Source organism: Schistocerca americana, chromosome 1 (assembly GCF_021461395.2).
Source record: "Schistocerca americana isolate TAMUIC-IGC-003095 chromosome 1, iqSchAmer2.1, whole genome shotgun sequence".
Classification (NCBI taxonomy): Eukaryota; Metazoa; Arthropoda; class Insecta; order Orthoptera; family Acrididae; genus Schistocerca; species Schistocerca americana.
Window position 1 is genome coordinate 294,332,272 of NC_060119.1, and position 13,863 is coordinate 294,346,134.

The 13,863-nt window shown below is 44.1% G+C and overlaps 1 pseudogene; it reads left to right on the top strand.

The window, feature by feature from the left end:
* Positions 1–13,308: 13,308 nt before the first annotated feature.
* LOC124561933 lies at positions 13,309–13,426 on the top strand (annotated as a pseudogene).
* The last annotated feature ends 437 nt before the right edge of the window (positions 13,427–13,863 follow it).

A 13,863-nucleotide genomic window follows, 5' to 3' on the forward strand; every position in this document is an offset into this window, starting at 1 on the left:
GGTGAATCGACAGATGTGTCAGGATAAAAAGTGTTACGACAGCAGAACCAATTTTCTTGAAGTGTATTCGTCATGGAAATTGCACAGAAACATCAGCAGAGAAACATCACATTGAAGGATGCAAAACACACAGTGAACTAACGCTGAACGATTTACGGTCGTAATTATGTGCGAAACAAACAAAAGAACAAACAGAAGTCATCGGCACCCAGGTTCTCTTTTACACACTCAGATAGGTTTCTTTCCCTAACAATGTTGAAACGGAACTTCTTGTGCCGTTCCATATTTTTCGCAATAAATTCCGGTACAGGAGAATTATGGCGAGAGTGTTTTTACTCTGAAGAAGTAAATCTTTGAACAACAAGCAAAAGGGAATGGACCAAGCGGTGTTTATTTATTTATTAATTGCTTTTTTATTTCATGTGTGCCACGTTTCCTTGCATAATTTCCCTTATTCGACCTTGGACTGTATGAATGAAATATTATGTGAAGTAGCAGAAAGCTTTGGTGAGAGGTCGTAGCATTGCATGAGTGGAGTGGTTCTGTGGTAGGATAGTACTAACCCCTAAACGCGAACTAGTTTGGCAAAGATAGTGTGTAATTCATGTCAGAGAGATCGCGAAGGCACGAGTATTGGCTCTGTCAGGTTGGCGGAACATCCTCTCCACCACGTTTTGAACGAACAATGGTTAGGTGAGGTGTTCGCAGGCCCTCTTGTTCCTGGGTAGCGGCGCTGGGCAAACGTGAAGACGCAGCTCTCCATTTTGGTAATGTTAACAAAGGTATCAGAATGTCTCAGAACTACTAATAATTAAGTCCAGATGTTGAAATTATGTGTGAAATTACCAACAGACCCCCATAAGGGAATTTAATTTCATAATTTGGTCAAATATCAGTAAGAACTTTACTTTTGTGTCTTGATCAGGCCACGCACCATGGGCCTTAAGCTCACGGTCGTATTATTGCTCTGTGTTTAATGGAAGTTCATTGATTTAATGTATTTTAATGTGTTATTTTTTTTTACAGTAATATTTTGGAGGATTTTTATTTATTTTTCATGTGCTTCCGTTGTGTACTTGCTTTTACGCCACGTGGTCGGTTGGAACAACCGCCACATTGGTAAAGTGCAGTTTCGGTCTGAAAATGTATAGTAGACGAGTGAATAACCACACGGTAGTAGGCGTGTGTAAGATAGGCAAGGAATAATCTCGTGTATCCGTATATTTTTGCATTTCTATTGGCTAGCGCAACTTGGCCACGTATATGGAATAGTATTAATGTGGCTATTAATTAATGTTTCTTGTGCCCCCATAACTATTTGATTTGCTGGCAATGTTGCGCTTCACATAAAATATACGGTTTGAACTCTTGTGCACAGAAAAGTTCGGATTTTAATGCCTACTGATGGAGTAAAGACTTGCAAAGTTTTCCCGCCGTGTGATGGTAAACATTCTTCCCCCAGCCAAATAACGTGGTGTTGTTTCTCAAAGCAAGATTCATTTATAGTTAAGTGCATCACTTGCTACCGATTCTTCAGCGTATGGTTTAACGAAAATTGAAATATTTAGGCAAATAATCTTCCTCCCAAACCGAGTTCGCTTGTAGTGTCTTTGCTGAACTTGTGCTGCGTGACCTTTAGTAATTGGTTGTAATAAGCATTGGTTTAGGTATAATTGTGTGCCTGCATAAAATTACATTGAAGCCGGGTTTGCGCTCTCCTCTCCCTTTTCCATAATTACGTGGCGAAATTGAATACTGTTAACTAGAGAGACTAGTTGTGATGATGTATATTCCAACAGACACACGGGTAGTTATTGAAACGCCATCGGTATTGAGTAACTACCAATTAACCTATACCCTATGACTATTTCTTCCCTTGATCATAAAGAATAGGTGTAAGTCAGTACCACAGTTCAACGCTGGGTGATGAAAGTAAATAATGGCTGTATGCTCCCTATTAAGCCCTGCGTACGTGCCTTCTGTAGTGGTTCCAAAGAAATGCGTTATTCGTTGCGTTCAAATTTTTACCGGTTGGCTAAACCCACCCGCTAGAAAGTATTTATACCCCAGCAGTAACTCGTGGGGGCCTGTAATTTCTCGGACCACACGAATTTGTTTAACGATTACTACAGAGGGTAGCTTACAGGAGCTGAAGGACATGACAAGCGACGGTAACCTTCGTACCAGGTTGAGTTATAACTGTGGCTATACCACCGCCAGTACGGAGGTTGTGTTGGAATGCTACTAATCGTAGCGGTAATCCAACCATTTACTACGTCATTTGTGTTTTGTACGAAAACTACCGAACCGTAGTTTTCTTATTGTGCAGTACTAACGTCGACGGATTGCTCTTTGAAGATGCGTAAGATGGACCAGAAGCAAGCTATCCGTCTTGTGGTACATCAGATAGAAAACTGGGTTTTACTTCAACGTCAGCAGTACGAACGAGAGCATATGTTCCCATAGAATCTTCCGTCTTCAATAGTTCCTTCAAAAAGAGCATAGTATGGATGTGTGTCCATGATGAATTGTCCTCGAAAGGAGTCTCACCTCCTATCTTTTCGTGCATAAATTTATTGTATACTCCTTAAGATATGTCATTTCTTCTTTGACACATGAAGTGAAATAAAAGAAAATTAAATGAGCTCATAATTAGACAAGGAACGACAATTAATAATCCTGACTCAATCATCAACGACTAGAGGCGAGTTAGATTTTTAAGCCTGCCAATACCGTTGACATTGTCGGGGGTTGCGGCGGGTGGCGACGCAGAAATTACACAATATTTCCATGCGGATCCTGCTGGCCATCTTCAGATGATAATATGACAGTCGGCTTCATCACCTAAAAGTAATGAGTAGGTGTTCCACGGGAATAATTTGTAGTTCCAGAGATACCATCCGAGGCAACACCCACCATTCTCAACAACATTTACTGCGCCGGAAGTCGTTGAACAGTGGATGCCAGTATGTACCACAGTTATGTGGGTACAACAACCAGTTCTTCTGCGAAAACACTGGAATATTTATTTAGAACACCTGTTATTACAGTTTGAAGAATAATAAACGGAAATGTCAAGCAATTTTAGGTAATTTGCTCGCTTTGCTCATACATTGCACCAAAGAAGACGATTGCAGGCTAATGGTGGAACTTCTTCCGAACTGTGTGCGATGTGTGTGTGAGAATAAAGCCGCCACGTGGTTCGAGTAATTTGATAGAAAAATAAGCAGTTCTTTTCCAAGTATTTCACAAGCTGCAGCTGGTCCATATCACTAGTTTCCCACGGCACACGTGTGTACTTATGGCAAAGAGAGCTACGGTCGTGTTCTGTGTGAGAGGTCTAAAACCATATTGGCTGTAGTTGTTCCATGCGCGCTATCAACGCGGGACGTTTGCCTAGAATGCGCCACACTACGGTATCTGCTGTTCTCTACATATCCGTGTCAACGATTTCTCCGGGCTTCTGACAAATGATTCGCGCTCAAGCTTCAGCTTTTCAGCTGGTGGAAGTGGCCGGTCTGCTTCTTTGCACCACATAATCAGTCCGTCTCACAAAACGTGTTATGCCAGCCATGGATTGTTTCATCTGTCGGAGTCACTATCTGATACTTGGTACGAAATCGTCACTGACCCGCTGCAAAGGCGGAATCCTATAACGAAAACAAACACATCTCTGCGTTATACACCATGTTCTGACACGACTGTCCCCCTAGTGGTACACCCTGCAATCTGCGCCAAGGTAAGTATCCACTGACGCTTGTCATTTTTAGGATTCCGTATCTCAGTCGGTAAAAACAGGTCTCTTCTTTCTGGCTCTGTCTGTTTGCCTATGTGTCAGACCGTATCGGTCTATTTTTTCAGGAACGACTGCAGATACAAAGATAGAATTGATATCACATTCTAAGGCCTACAGTCCTTTTGGTAGTAATCACCTCACATCCTATCAGTCTTTCTTCCCCTACCACACGATTTGTAGAATCAGGAAGGTTTCAGCATCGCTCGTGAGAAACTCATCTTGTCCGTTTTTCTCAGGATGTCCTGGGAACTATTGATGAAAGACAAGAGGCAGATCACATTTTCTACATCTACATCTACATCCATACTCCGCAAGCCACCTCACGGTGTGTGGCGGAGGGTCTCTTCTAATCCAGTGTCGTATTGTTCGTGGAAAGAAAGATTGTCGGTATGCCTCTGTGTGGGCTCTAATCTCTCTGATTTTAACCTCATGGTCTCTTCGCGAGATATACGTAGGAGGGAGCAGTATACTGCTTGACTCCTCGGTGAACGTATGTTCTCGAAACGTCAACAAAAGGCCGTACCGGGCTATTGAGCGTCTCTCTTGCAGAGTCTTCCACTGGAGCTTATCTATCATCTCCGTAACGCTTTCGCGATTACTAAATGATCGTGTAACGAAGCGCGCTGCTCTCCGTTGGATCTTCTCTATCTCTTCTATCAACCCTATCAGGTACGGATCCCACACTGGTGACCAATATTCAACCAGTGGGCGAACAAGTCTACTCTAACCTCCTTCCTTTGTTTTCGGGTTGCATTTCCTTACGATTCTTCCAATGAATCTCACTCTGGCATCTGCTTTACCGACGATGAACTTTATATGATAATTCCATTTTAAATCACTCCTAATGCCTACTCCCAGATAATTTATGCAATTAACTACTTCCAGTTGCTGACCTGCTATATTGAAGCTAAATGACAAAGGATCTTTCTTTCTATGTATTCGCAGCACATTACACTTGTCTACATTGAGATTCAATTGCCATTCCCTGCACCATGCGTCGATTCGTTGCAGATCCTCCTGCACTTCAGTACAATTTTCCATTGTTACAACCTCTACATATACCACAGCATCATCCGCAAAAAGCCTCAGTGAACTTCCCAGATTTCCGAAAAGCTTTTGGCACGGTACCCCCCTGCAGACTGTTTTCGAAGGTATGAGGATACGGAATAGTTTCGCAGATATGTGAGTGACTAGATGACCTCTTAAATAATAGGACCCAGTGCGCTGTCCTCGACGGCGAGTGTTCATCGGAGACAAGCATATGGTCAGGAGCTCACCAGGGAAGTGTGGTGGGACAGGTATTATTGTGTGTATACATAAACGGTTTGGCGGACACGGTTGGCAGCGATCTGTGGTTCTTGGCTGATGACGCTGTTGTGTACGAGGTGGTCTCGTTAAGTAACTGTAGGAGGATACAAGATGACTTAGACAAAATTTCTAGTCGGTGTGATGAATGGCAGCTTCCTCTAAATGCCAAAAAGTATACATTATGCGGATGAGTAAGAAAAGACATCACGTACTGTTCAATTACAGCATTGGTGGTGCGCTATTTGACACAGTCAGTTGGATTAAATATCCAGAAGTAAGGCTGCAAAGAAAAATGAAATGGAACGAGCATCTAAGAATTGTAGTGGGGAAGGCTTCGATTTCGGTTTATTGGGAGCATTTAAGGAAAGTGCGGGTTATCTGTAAAGGAGACCGCACGTATAAGACGTCTGTGAGTCATTCTTCAGTACGGTGGAGAGTTTGGGGTAACCCCACCAAGTCGGATTAAAGGAAGACATCGAAGCAGCTGAAACGCGGGCTGCTAGGTTTGTTACGGCACGTTAGGTCATCACGCAGGTGGTACGGAGATCTTTCGGGATCGCAGACGGGAATGCCTGGTGAGAACATTATTCGGAAGATTTAGTGAACAGGCATTTGAAGCTGATTTCAGGACGATCCTGCTGCTGCCAGTAAAATTTCGCGTAATCCCCATAAAATACACTCCTGGAAATTGAAATAAGAACACCGTGAATTCATTGTCCCAGGAAGGGGAAACTTTATTGACACATTCCTGGGGTCAGATACATCACATGATCACACTGACAGAACCACAGGCACATAGACACAGGCAGCAGAGCATGCACAATGTCGGCATTAGTACAGTGTATATCCACCTTTCGCAGCAATGCAGGCTGCTATTCTCCCATGGAGACGATCGTAGAGATGCTGAATGTAGTCCTGTGGAACGGCTTGCCATGCCATTTCCACCTGGCGCCTCAGTTGGACCAGCGTTCGTGCTGGACGTGCAGACCACGTGAGACGACGCTTCATCCAGTCCCAAACATGCTCAATGGGGGACAGATCCGGAGATCTTGCTGGCCAGGGTAGTTGACTTACACCTTCTAGAGCACGTTGGGTGGCACGGGATACATGCGGACGTGCATTGTTCTGTTGGAACAGCAAGTTCCCTTGCCGGTCTAGGAATGGTAGAACGATGGGTTCGATGACGGTTTGGATGTACCGTGCACTATTCAGTGTCCCCTCGACGATCACCAGTGGTGTACGGCCAGTGTAGGAGATCGCTCCCCACACCATGATGCCGGGTGTTGGCCCTGTGTGCCTCGGTCGTATGCAGTCCTGATTGTGGCGCTCACCTGCACGGCGCCAAACACGCATACGACCATCATTGGCACCAAGGCAGAAGCGACTCTCATCGCTGAAGACGACACGTCTCCATTCGTCCCTCCATTCACGCCTGTCGCGACACCACTGGAGGCGGGCTGCACGATGTTGGGGCGTGAGCGGAAGACGGCCTAACGGTGTGCGGGACCGTAGCCCAGCTTCATGGAGACGGTTGCGAATGGTCCTCGCCGATACCCCAGGAGCAACAGTGTCCCTAATTTGCTGGGAAGTGGCGGTGCGGTCCCTTACGGCACTGCGTAGGATCCTACGGTCTTGGCATGCATCCGTGCGTCGCTGCGGTCCGGTCCCAGGTCGACGGGCACGTGCACCTTCCGCCGACCACTGGCGACAACATCGATGTACTGTGGAGACCTCACGCCCCACGTGTTGAGCAATTCGGCGGTACGTCCACCCGGCCTCCCGCATGCCCACTATACGCCCTCGCTCAAAGTCCGTCAACTGCACATACGGTTCACGTCCACGGTGTCGCGGCATGCTACCAGTGTTAAAGACTGCGATAGAGCTCCGTATGCCACGGCAAACTGGCTGACACTGACGGCGGCGGTGCACAAATGCTGCGCAGCTAGCGCCATTCGACGGCCAACACCGCGGTTCCTAGTGTGTCCGCTGTGCCGTGCGTGTGATCATTGCTTGTACAGCCCTCTCGCAGTGTCCGGAGCAAGTATGGTGGGTCTGACACACCGGCGTCAATGTGTTCTTTTTTCCATTTCCAGGAGTGTATTAGATAAGAGAAATGTGGACTCGTCCGGATGCATGCAGACAGTCGATTTTCTTCCGCTCATTTTGTGAAGAAAAATCGCTATTGGTGGTACAAGATAGTCCCAGAAACGCACCGAACGATGATTTGCGAAGTATGTATGGAGATGTAGATGTAGATGCACAGAATACTGGGTTGAAGTTACGCTGTGACCGTAGCCAGAAGTGTAGATGGTATTTACAGACAACTGTAAATGGTAATTTTGCGTAGACAGGTTTTACTGATTGGTAGTAGTGTTGCTGGTTGCGAGTAGCTGGTGAAGGGAGTTGTCTGTAGATCTAATACTTAGTTTAAATGTAAACGTATGATTACCGTAAGAAATTCTAGTGTTGCTTTTCTGACTTATTTGTTGAATTAACTGGTACCGTTTGTCAGGTATTTACTATTCGCTGATTATTGTACTATTTATTTATTTGTTTATTTTTCCGAAGGGGCCTAATATTGTGAACTGTTTCTGCTCTTGGTGTTGAGGGACTGGTGTTATTTTCAAATTGTTTTATTACTGTGCTGAAGAAATTTTAATTTGTTTACTGTGTTGTTCCTTTTGCCCATACTTCAAGAAGTCTGTCTGAACCAAATATTTAAAATCAGATTGCGAAGGAAGATTTTTTGCTTTAATAGCAGTTGGGCCGGCTGGAGTGGCCGAGCGGTTCTAGGCGCTACAGTCTGGAACCGCGCGACCGCTTCGGTTGCAGGTTCGAATCGTGCCTCGGGCGTGGATGTGTGCGTAGTCCTTAGGTTAGTTAGGTTTAAGTAGTTCTAAGTTCTAGGGGACTGATGACCTCAGAAGTTAAATCCCATAGTGCTCAGAGCCATTTGAACCAGTAGCAGTTGTTTGTCGAAGTAAGCCCACATCCGCAGAACCCCATGCTGAACCCCACTCCACCAAAGTACTACGCTATAGTACTTGTGAATAACCTTGCACGTAGAATAACATTTAAAATATATGCGCGACATGCAAAGATGGAAAAAACCTCAATCTCCATTGATCATTCGGACAGTAGCAGTAATTTCTTCCTAACTTTCATATAATGGAAACAACTTCAACAGACATCCCTAGTAAACAGTGCTGTATTTTCTGTAGTGAGACGTTTGTACCGCCTAGTAGATTTCTGTGTCACAGTACAGCTAACTTCGCCTTTTGGAATTCTACTCGACATAGCGTCCAACAGAATTGAGTCTACCGTTGCAGGTGCCTCGTGGACGCTTTGACTCGTTCGCTACCCTTCGCCTGTGCAGTCCGGCTGACCTGATTAAAGTGTCCTCCTCTGCCCGCCGCTCAGGCGACGGTCATGGAGTTAACGCTGGCAGCTCGGGTCGCATAGGTGACCGCGCTCGCCACAATAATCCACTTGATGCATAGCTGGCTCTCTCCTCTTTTTTTTTCTTCTTTCTTTTCGATACTGCACGCACCAGCACCTCGGTGCAGCGAGATAGCACGAGTGGCGGACTAAATTAGCGCTCTAGAGTAAAGTCCCGTACTTTCGTTCCATTAGATTCCACTTTAACCGTCTGCTAAAACTCGTGGAATTCACAATACTAACACCTGACTCTCCGGTCTAAGCTTTATAGTACGGAAATCAGTTCCCGGCGTTAAAGAACAAGTATTTCATGTACATTTATATCACATCTACGAACTTCGTTGATTGTTGACAAATTGCAACACGGGAAAACGTTCTCAGAATTCGATATCACATTAATTCGAGAATCTTCATATTAATATACAGTACATGGTTGTTCAAACGAATGGGACAGAACGAAAGTTTTCCTGTCATTACAGTGCTCACTATATATCAGACATATACGTATAGACTGAAAGATTAATCTTCGCATTATAGGTCGGTAACAATGAAACGATGGATAGTCATTGTTGTTGTACATCGATGACGTTGGTGTTCAAAATGGTTGCATCTGTGATGGAGAAGGCGTACTGTGCCAAAGAGTACCCAGAAACACAATCAATAATCATTGTTCAAAGCCATTTTCGGATAAAGTTTCGTAAAGTGGCACCACACCGTCACAATACTCCTTGATGGGCAAAATAATTCGAGGAGACAGGATGCATATGCAAGAAGAAAACTACCGGGATGCCATCCGTCGAGAATCAAGTGGTGGCAAACATTCGTACGATCTACGAAAGAAGTCCAAGAAAATCCACGTGTCCTGACAGCAGAAGAATGAATCTATCGCAATCAAGACTGTGGCATAGGTTGCGCAAGCGCCTGCAGTTCAAGGTTTACGGAATTCAAATGTTGTCAATGTTAAAACTAGCCCATAGACAATCTGCAGACAATTAAGCATTGACTTTCAGTCACGGATGGTGGTGGATGGTTTTGCAGACAGAGTTTTGTTCTCTGACGGAACAACATTTTACGTGCAGTAAAATGAACAAGCGCAATATGAGGACATGAGGTACAAAAAACCAGCGTGATTCTCCAATACTTTATTTATTTCTGCTCCATAATCAACTGCAGACTATGTGGTACTCTGTTCTTCGCACAGTCTGCCGTCGCAGACACAAACTACGTCAATATGCAATCTCTCTGAGTGTTGCCTTAGTTGTCAGGAGAGATACCAAATTTAATTGGAAAATTTGTGGTAAGTTGCTATGGGACAAAACTGCTGACGACATCGGTCCCCAGGCTTACACACTAGTTAATCTAGCTGAAACTAACTTACGCTAAGGACAACACACACATCCGTTCCCGAGGGAGGACTCTAACCTCCGACATGGGGAGCCGCGCGAACCGTGGCAAGGAGCCCAAGACCATGCGGTTCCAAGTCTAATGTTTCAGCACAATGGGGCCTCGCCGCAGTGGGAAAACATCGTACATAGTCATCTCGACAAACATCTACCACAGCAATCGATTATCCGTGCTGGGTCGAGAGACGTGTCATTCATATTGTGGCCCGCTCGGTCGCCTGACCTAGCAGCAATTTATTTTTCTTTTCGGGGTGTGTGAGGGACATGTTATTTTTTATTTTGTCTTCAGTCAAGTGAATGGTTGGATGATGTCTGTAACAAGTTCCTCTCCTGTGCCAAACTCTTCATCTTAGAGTACCATTTGCAAACTACGTCCTCAGTTATTTTCTGGATGTACTCTCCTTCTTCTTCTATTGTTTCTGCCCTCTACAGCGCCACTAGTACCATGGAAGTTACTCCTTCATGTCTTAACAGATCTCCTACAGTTCTGTCCCTTCTCCTTGTCACTGTTTCAAATGGTTCAAATGGCTCTAAGCACTAGGGCACTTAACATCTGAGGTCATTAGTCCCCTAGACCTAGAACTACTCAAATATACCTAACCTAAGGACATCACACACATCCATGCCCAAGGCAGGATTCGAACCTGCGACCGTAGCAGCAGCGCAGTTCCGGACTGAAGCGCCTAGAACCGTTCGGTCACAGCGGCCGGCTGTCAGTGTTTTCCACATATTCCTTTCCTCTCAGATTCTGCGGAGAACCACCTCGTTCCTTACCTTTCCTGCCACCTAATTTTCAACCTTGGTCTGTAGCACCACATCTCAAAAGCTATGTCCCTCCAGTCCTGTTTTTGTACACTCCATGTTTCAGTACCATACAATGCTGTGCTCCAAATTGCTAGAAATTTCTTTTCAGTCAATTAAGACCTGTGTTTGATGCTAGTAGACTTCTCTTGGCAAGGAACACCTTCTTGTTGGTGTTAGTCTCCTTTTACTGTCCTCCTTGCTCCGTCTGACTTTGGTTAATTTACTGCTTATGTAGGAGAATACCTTAACTTCATCTGCCGTGTTACCATTGACCCCAACGTTAAGGTTCTCGCTCTTCTCATTTCTGCTTCTTCTCATTACCTTCGTCTTTCTTCGATTATTCTCAATGCATACTGTTTATTCAGTAGACTGTTTATTCCATGCAGCAGATCCTGTAATTTTTCCTCAGTTCATTGATGATAGTAATGCCATCAGCGAATCTTATCATTGATACTCCTTCATCTTGGATCTTAATTCCACTCCTGGAATTTTCTTTCATTTCCATCATTGCTTCTTTGGCGTATAGACTGTACAGTAGGGGCGAAAGGCTACATCCCTGTTTTACACACTTTCTAATCCGAGCACTTCGTTCTTGTTATTCCCTCTCCGCTCTTGTACATGTTGTATATTACCCGTCTCTCCCTACAGCTTACCCCTAATTTTCCTCAGAATTTCGCACGTTTTGCACCATTTTAAACTGTCAAATGCTTTCCCCAGCTCGAAAAATGCTATGAAGGTGTCTTGATTTTTCTTTGGTCTTGCTTTCATCATCAGCCTAACGTCAGAAGTGCCTCCGTGGCGTCTTTACGCTTCCTAAAGCCAAACTGATCGTCAGCTAAGACATACTCCTTTTCTTTCCCCATCTTCTTTATGCTATTCTTGTCAGCAAACTGGATGCATGACTGATTTAGCTGATTGTACGATAATTCGCGCACTTGTCAGCTCTTTCAGTCTTCGGAAATGTGTGGATGATATTTTTAGAAAGTCATGGTATGTCACCAGATTCATACAATCTACACATTGTTTTGTTGCCACTTCTGTCCGTGATTGTAGAAGGCTGATAGAGTGTTATCTATCCCTTCTGCCTCATTTGATCGTAAGCCTTGAAATGCTCTTTTAAATTCTAATATTGGATCCCTTGAAATCGAGACCTGCTTGTTCTTCAATCACATCAACCAAGGCTTCCCCCTCATAGAGGCATTGAATCTACTTCTTTCCCCTATCTGCTCTCTCCTCAGCATTTAACAGTGGAATTCCTCTTGTTAATGATTCAAAAGAAGGTTGTGTTCACTTTTCGCTATGCTGTATTAGTCATTCCGACAGTCACTTCTTTTTCTATTTCTTCGCATTTGTCATGCAGACATTTCGTCTTAGGTTCCTCGTATTTCCTATATATTTATTTCCTAAGTGACTTGTATATCTGTTTTCTTCCTTCTTTCATCGATGATTTGAATTATTTCTTCTGTTACCCATACTTTATTCGCTGTTACCTTCATTGTACCTATGTTTCTCTTTCCAAAGTGCCGTTTTTAGAGATGTCTATTCTTCTTCAAGTCAACTGCCTACTGAGCTACTCCTTAACGAAATATCTATAGCCTTAGAGAACTTAAGGCGGACTTCTTCATTCCTTAGTACATTCGTATCCCACATCTTTCACGCTCCCACATGTATAACTTTATTCTTTCGTTAGTTATTCAGTCTTATTCTCATTCACCTCCCATTTGGTAGAGCCCTCCCGAAGATCCTAACTGGGGAATATTCCGGAATTTTTTGGCAATGGCGAGATTAGCATGACAGTTTTTCAATTACAGGCACACCTGGTATCCGGTGCGATTAATTCAATCGATCGGGCTACATTGGAACGGATCTGGCAGGAAATGCCGACTTCTGTCGGATGGATATCTGTCGGATAGAAATATGCCGTGTCCTAAATGGAGTACACATCAAACGTTTGCGAATGTCTGCATGAACTGCGAGAGTTAACTTTTCAATCTACACGTGTATTTCTGAAATGAAGTCATTACTATAATCGCAGCAAAACATCCATTTTGTCAAATTGGTTCTGAATCAATCTATATTATGCCAAGCGCAGATTATTACTACTCCCGTGGTAATATTTGTTTGGATGCTACGATTTTATTCGTGGTTAAAGGATATAGTCTCCCAACGAAAACCTCTAATTCTGTAATCAGCAACCAACGTGAGGATCAATAAATACTTTTTGCTGCATGGTGAAGGAAATATGAAGAGTGGAAGAGAAAATCTTAGTAGGAGCCAAATCCCACATTTTTTAGCAATATCAAAACTAACATAACTTAAATGTATCCAAAACTGAGAAGCTATTCCGATACCACAGAATTGCGTTTCTTAACCCATCATCGCAAAAAATAATGAGACTAACAGAAAAGTAATATCTCTGAGTTCCATACCAGGCATCTGACTACTTCTAGGTACGTTAAAAGAGCTTTTTTCCCATGGTCCAATAAACAGATGCACTAAGTTGAATCTTTCCTCATTTATTTTACCCTTTTTTCTTACAAAAGTGTAACGAAAATAAGTGGCGACGGCCTTGCCGCAGTGGCTACACCGGTTCCCGTGAGATCACCGAAGTTAAGCGCTGTCGGGCGTGGTCGGCACTTGGATGGGTGACCATCCAGGCCACCATGCACTGTTGCCATTTTTCGGGGTGCAGCCATCCTCGACCGAATAGTAGCGGCTTCGGTCAAAAATACCATCATTACGACCGGTATGAGCGGTGTGCTGACCCCACGCCCCTCCTACCCGCATCCTCCTCTGAGGATGACACGGCGGTCGGATGGTCCCGATGGGCCACTTCTGCCTTGTAGACGGAGTGTTTTTTTTTGTAACAAAAATAAATTACTTTCAAAAGTCATTCATTATTATCAGTACAGACTTCTGTTTCTCATACAACTCCATTGGTGGGATCAGATGCGGCAAAGTTTGCTGCAAAATTCCCTGTTTTGTTGAAGGACAAACGGTAACATCATCACCAGTTTTTTCTGTTCACCAACTGACAATCATCGCTGGTCTTTCAGACGAAATATTTTGAGGCTTACACCTGCAGTAACCTTCGCTCTTTTGAATTCCTTGACG